Here is a 6,856-nt window from a genome sequence, read left to right as displayed (position 1 = left end):
TTTCCCTAGTGGGGCAGGGCTTTGGAGAGGTGGGATTCCAGGACACATGGTGGGGTCTTCTGCCTGGGAAAGTCAGATTAGCATCATGGTAGCATCTGCAACTTTGTGTCTGAAAAAGCATTTAGATATAAAGAAGAATACATTGTTTAATAATCTGGAACCTAAAGGCAAGAATATAGCAGATGAGATTTGGGGTTTCCATTTTGGGAAAAGCTGGTAGGTCTATTTGAGGTATATTCCAAGGGGCCCATGACTTTACTAATTTTTGCCTGAGACTGACAGCTAACATGCAGGTGAGCTAAAGGGAGATGGTGTCAGGGTTGGATATAGGATTAGATAGCTGGATCAGGGCAGAGAGTAGCTCCCAAATCTGGGAAAAGTATATTAACAAAGTCAATTCTAAGGCTGTGGTGGAGAGTTAGCAATAGGTGTGGTCTGTTGAGAAACATTCTCATGAAAACCAGAGGTGCATTCTAATTATAGCTGAGTCAGCAGCATGGGTTCAACTTCCAGTTTTTTTTTAAAATACAGTGCCTTTGGTCTGGGAAATGTGGGGGTGGGGTGGGGAGAGGTGGAAGAGAACTGTGGGGCTGGGTGCAGAATGAAATTATATGCACGTGATAATGACTGCATTGTAATAAAATAGTTAAAAAAAAAAGAATACAGTGCTTTCTGGTAGGTTATTTAAGCCCCCAAAATCTTAGCTTCCTTATCTGATAAATAGAAACAATAACAACTCTCTGGGTTGCTATGTAGATTAACCCACAGGATACATGAAAATTTTTAAAAAATATTTTATTTATTATTGGATAGAGATAGAGACAAATTGAGAGGGGAGGAGGAGATAGAAAGGGAGAGAGACAGAGAGATACCTGCAGCCCTGCTTCACCACTTGGGAAGCTTTCCCTCTGTAGGTGGGGACCGGGGGCTTGAACTTGGGTTCCTGGGCACTGTAATATGAGCACTTAACCAGGTGCACCACCACCTGGGCCCATAAACACTCATTTCATTTCCTTCCTTCCTTCCTTTCTTTCTTTCTTTCTTTCTTTCTTTCTTTCTTTCTTTCTTTCCCCCAGGGTTATTGCCAGGGCTGGGTGCCTGCACCACTAATTCACTGCTCCTGGAGACCATTTTTCCCACTTTTGCTGCCCTTGTTCCATCATTGTTGTGCTTATTATTATTATTGTTGTTGTTGCTGTCATTAGATAGGACAGAGAGAAATCAAGAGAGGAGGGGGAAGACAGAGTGGGAGAGAGAAAGATAGACACCTGCAGACCTGCTTCACTGCTTGTGAAGCGACTCCCCTGCAGGTGGGGAGCCGGGGGCTCTAATCGGAATCTCTACGCCAGTCCTTGTGCGTCACACGCTGCTTGCTTTCTTAATAGACTTTGCCCACATTTCTTAATAAACCTTTTCTCTTTTAATTAAATAGCAATGAAGGTTTTTTTCTTGTAGGTGATAGAGGGAGGAAGGGAGGGAGGGAGGGAGGGAGAGAGAGAGAGAAAATAGCATTGAAGCGTCCTTCCATGTTGTGGGTTCCAGGCTGAAACTGGGACTGTACACAAGGCAAGATAGCACTTCATCCAAGTGCACTGCTTTGCTGGTCCACATTGTCTCAATATCCTGATGGTGCCTGTGCTCGGTAATCCTTTCTGTAGCACTGGGAGGAACTGAAAGACCCAAAAGGAGGTCTTGAGATCCCTAGGAACATTACCATGCTTGAGGTGATGAAGAGTGGGTCAGGAGCTTTGGTTCCTAGTGGAGGATCCATTTGGATAGGATCCTATCTCTCCTCTCTCCTTGGGAAAACACTGTGACTAACATGTCTGTGCCTCCTAGTACACCAAACATCCATCTTTTCCTTCCCTTCCTTCTTCCTTCCTTCCTTTCCTCCTTTCTTTCTTTCTTTAAAACATATTTTATTTATTTACTAATGAGAAGGATAGGAGGAGAGAAAGAACCAGACATCACTCTGGTACATGTGCTGCAAGGGACTGAACTCAGGACCTCATGCTTGAAAACCCAGTGCTTTATCCACTGTGCCACCTCCCGGACCTCCCCTTCCTCCCTCCCTCCCTCCCTTCCTTCCTTCTTAGATAAATTTTTAAAAAAAAACTTATCTTTGTTTATTGGATAGAGACAGAGAGGGAAAGGGTAGGGGAGACAGAAAGGGAGAGAAGGAGAGACACCTGCCACCCTGTTTCGCCACTCAAAAAACTTTCCCCTTGCAGGCGGGGATCGGGGGCTTAAACCTGGGTCTTCGCTCATTGTAACAAGTGCGTTCAACCAGGTTTGCAACCACCCGCCCCTCTCAGATTTTTTAATGAGTTGATGTGATTTAATATTGATTTACAAAATTATAAGATAATGGGGATATAATTCTGCACTGTTCCCACCACCAGAGTTCTGTATCCCCATTCCCTCTAATAGAAGCTACGTTAGTTCTGCCAAGGCTGCAAATGTGGGTTGACTATTATTTCTATAGCCATATATATATATATATATTTGCCCATTATTTTTTCTAAGGTCTTATATCTTCTCTTCCTTTCTAAATCATGCCTACATCTATTACAACTTCCATATATACCTCCTTTTTTCCTCTTCTCTCTTTGGGTCCTGATAGAATTGGGAGTTCAAAGCCCTCTGGTCATCTTCCCCTAATATTTTTCCCCCTCTGGGGGTATGGACCAGAATTCTTTTTGGGCACCAGACATCTTTCTATTTTATTTTAATTTTTTAATTGCTAGCAGGGTTATTGCTGGGGTTTGGAACCTACACAATGAATCCACTGCTCCTGGCAGCCATTTTTTCCTTAGCATTTAAAAAATTGATTTATTTTTGTTATTATTTGATAGGATAGAAAGAAGTTGAGGGAGGTATATAGAGAGGAGAGGAGAGGAAAAGGGAGATACCTGCAGAACTGCTTCCCAGCTCCTGAAGTTTCCCCCTGTAGGTGGACACTGGGGGCTTGAACTCAGGTCTTTGCTCATGTGTTCAACTGAGTGTGCTCTTGCCTGTTTCCCAGCATCCCATTTGCTGTTAACTTCACACAGGCTCCTTCCTGTCTGGCTTAGTCCCAGTTTCTTTCTTAGAAGCCCAAATGCTCACTTTTTGTTCATTTCCCTTTTGGGCTGTCAGTATTTCCTGGGAGTTTCTGGATTTTGGCAATTTTCAAGTCATGCTTTGATCAAGACCCAATCTTTCTTTACCACATAAGCACACACACACTCTCACAGACAGTGGGCAATGCTTTTGGCTTGTCTTCTGAGACTCACAGCCATCTTTTATCACAACAGCTGCCGCCTTCTTGCTGACTTGATGTCATGTGTCCTTAGAGTCAAGTCAGAATGGCCAAAGGCCCTACCTGCTGCTGTCTTGTGACCCTGTGTGTTGATTTGACATTGCCTGTGTGTTCCTTCTGAGCCTGAGTTTCCTTATTTATAACTTTTGGGGAAAAGGAGTGAGTTACTTTCCAAGATTCTTTCCAAATGTGAAGATCTGTGCTTCACTAGGAAATATAATTTCCCCTTCACACTGGCCCTATAAGCTGACTCCCTGAGGATGCTTCTCTGTGTTATTATTATTATTATCATCATCATTTTTGTCTCCAGGGTTATTGCTGTGGCTCAGTGCCTGCACTATGAATTCACTGCTCCTGTGGTCATTAAAAAAAATTTTTTTTTTTTTGGATAGGACAGAGAGAAACAGAGGAAAGGGGAAGATAGAAAGGGAAAGAGAAGGAGGCCCGATGGTAGCGCAGCAGGTTAAGCACACAAGGTGTGAAGTGCAAGGACCTGTGTAAGGATCCCAGTTCAAGCCCCCGGCTCCCCACCTGCAGGGGAGTCGCTTCACAAGCGCTGAAGCAGGTCTACAGGTGTCTCTCTTTTTCTCCCCCTCTCTGTCTTCCCCTCCTCTCTCCATTTCTCTCTGTCCTATCCATTAATAATGACATCAACAACAACAATAATAATAACTACGACAATGATAAGCAACAAGGGCAACAAAAGGGAAAAAAATAGCCTCCCAGAGATTCATGGTGCAGGCTCCGAGCCCCAGCAATAACCCTGGAGGCAAAGAAAAAAAAAAAAGAAATAAGAAAAAAAAAAAAAGAAAAGGAGAGAGATAGACAGACACCTGCAGCCCTGTTTCACTACTTGTGAAGCGACCCCCAAGTGGGAACCCAGGATCCTTGCTTAGGTCCTTGTGTTTCATACTATGTGCACTTAACCTGGTGTGCCACTGACTGGCTCCATTTTATTTTATTTTATTTTATTTTATTTTATTTTATTTTATTTTATTTTATTTGTCTTTTTTATTGGATAAAGACAGCCAGAAACTGAGAGGGTAGGGGTGATATAGAGGGAGAGAGAAAGAGGGGCACCAGCAGCACTGCTTCACCACTTGCAAAGTTTCCCCCCGTAGGTGGGAACCAGGGGCTCAAACCTAGAAACTTGTGCACTGTAACATGTGCGTTCAACCAGGTGAGCCACCAGTTGATGCCAAGAAGGTGCTTTTCTGTATGCCCAGCCCAGCCCAGCCCAGTCCAGCCCAGCCAAGCCCAGTCCACCTGGCTGCTCCCTGTCTAACATGACGCCCCACCCTCACCCCAGCCCTGTCCACCCCTCCATTCACTCACTCACTCACTCACTCACTACTCACTCACTCACTCACTCTCTCACTCACTCACTTCCTCACTCACTCACTTCCTCACTCACTCCTTCTCTCAACATACTGGCAGTGATCACACCCTGACTGGGTGAGGCCGGTGTCAGCTAATTCTGCCCTTTGAGAAAGTGAACATGTCTCATTGGAATGTGTGACATCAAAGAAAATTATAAGTTTAAACACGCCCATTTTGACTGGAGACGGGGATGCCCTCCAGCCTCCAGAAAATGGGAAGTATCTACAGAAAAAAAAATTGGTTTTGGGTCTTTGGGTGGAGCCAGATTTAGAACCCAACTTCTGTTCCTAGGGTAACAGAGAATATTTGCTACACATTTGCAAACCTTTTATCTCATTTGGTGTGAGTAGAGTATTCTGCCTACTTGGGCTTAACCCATAAAGATAACTATAGTTTAATTTACATAACCACTCTGGGTTTTATTATGCCATAATACTTAGAGTTGCTGAAGAGGTTGATATGGAGAGTCCACAGATTACAATTAAATGAGTATGTTTGTGCCCCACGAAATGTCATTCCCATGGGTCTGGAATCAAATAAAAATCCCTGGAGTGTGTGGGCAGATTACTGCCCTCTCCATATCTAGGGCTTCCTGCTTGGTCCAGTCTTGATTCTGGTTCTCTAAGTCTGAATGGCTTGAGTAGGTTTTTTTTTTTTGCCTCCGGAGTTATTTATTGCTGGGGCTCGGTGCCTGCACTAAGAATCCACTGCTCCCGGAGCCCATTTTTTTTTTCATTTTTGTTGCCCTTGTTGTTTACTGTTGCTGTTGTTTTATTATTATTGTTGTCACTGCTGTCATTGTTGTCGGATAGGACAGAGAGAAATGGAGAGAGGAGGGGAAGACAGAGAGGGGGAGAGAAAGATCTACACCTGCAGACCTTCTTCACTGCTTGTGAAGTGACCCCCCTGCAGGTGGGAGATCTGGGGGCTCGAACTGGGATCCTTACACAGGTCCTTGCGCTTTGAACCATGTGCGCTTAACCTGCTGTGCTGCCGCCCCGCCCTCTGGATTTGGGCATTTTTTACCTCAAATTTTGCAGCATGAGTTTGGTGGACTGACTTAGAACACTTCCAGTAACATCATCAGCTTCATAAAAAAAGAAAAAAATTCCAGGGAAGCCGGGTGGTAGCGCAGCGGGTTAAGCACAGGTGGCAAAAAGCGCAAGGACTGGCGTAAGCATCCAGGTTCGAGCCCCCGGATCCCCACCTGCAGGGGAGTCGCCTCACAGGCAGTGAAGCAGGTCTGCAGGTGTCTATCTTTCTCTCCCCCTCTCTGTCTTCCCCTCCTCTCTCCATTTCTCTCTGTCCTATCCAAACGACGACATCAACAACAACAATAACTACAACAATAAAACAAGGGCAACAAAAGGGAAAATAAATAAATAAATATTTTGTTAAAATCCAGAAAAGAGGGAAAGATACAGCCATAGCTAAGAATATTCCTTTACAATCAATCACATTTAATTTTAAAAACATGGAGCTTTTGATGAATCTGCATGTTTTCCTTGTGTAAGGGTCACGCTAATCTCCACATTGCTCCGACTTTAGTGTATGTGCTACTGAGTGAACACCACATTTAAGTTTAGAATTGGTGTCTAACATTATTATTATTATTATTATTTTATTTTTCTCAGATCCATAAACTGACTTTTCTTAGTTTCCTTTTTTATTTATTTATTTAATTTATTTTTTATTGGGGAATTAATGTTTTACATTCAACAGTAAGTACAATAGTTTGTACATGCATAACATTCCCCAGATTCCCATATAACAATACAACCCCCACTAGGTCCTCTGAATCCTCTTGCAGCCTTCAGGATCCTTTCTTTATCCTTATCCCTTTCCATTCTAAATATGATGTGTCTTGGTGTCTTTAAGTCTGGGTTAATTCTGTTTGGGACCCTCTGGGCTTCTTGAATCTTTATGTCTTTGATGTTGTCTAGACTAGAGAAGTTTTCAGCTATTATGGCCTGAAGAATGCTTTCTTCCTCTCCCTCTCTTTCTTCCTCTGGTAAGCCAATAATGCGTATATTGTTTCTTATGAAGTCATCCTATAGGACTCTGTTGTTGTTTTCAGCATCTCTTAATCTCTTTTTGAGATCTCTTACTTCTTTTTTAGTTGTCTCTAATTTGTCCTCGATCTTGCTAATTCTGTCTTCAGCCTCATTGCTTCTA

At 43.3% G+C, this 6,856-nt stretch overlaps 1 non-coding gene across 1 annotated transcript; it reads right to left on the bottom strand.

The window, feature by feature from the left end:
• Positions 1-6,149: 6,149 nt before the first annotated feature.
• LOC132542276 (U6 spliceosomal RNA) lies at positions 6,150-6,252 on the bottom strand. The gene has a single exon (XR_009553373.1). It is a non-coding gene; the product is annotated as a U6 spliceosomal RNA (small nuclear RNA).
• Positions 6,253-6,856: the final 604 nt, after the last annotated feature.

The sequence above is a fragment of the Erinaceus europaeus genome, chromosome 12 (genome assembly GCF_950295315.1).
Source record: "Erinaceus europaeus chromosome 12, mEriEur2.1, whole genome shotgun sequence".
Lineage (NCBI taxonomy): Eukaryota > Metazoa > Chordata > Mammalia > Eulipotyphla > Erinaceidae > Erinaceus > Erinaceus europaeus.
This window is presented reverse-complemented; position numbering and strand designations above follow the sequence as displayed.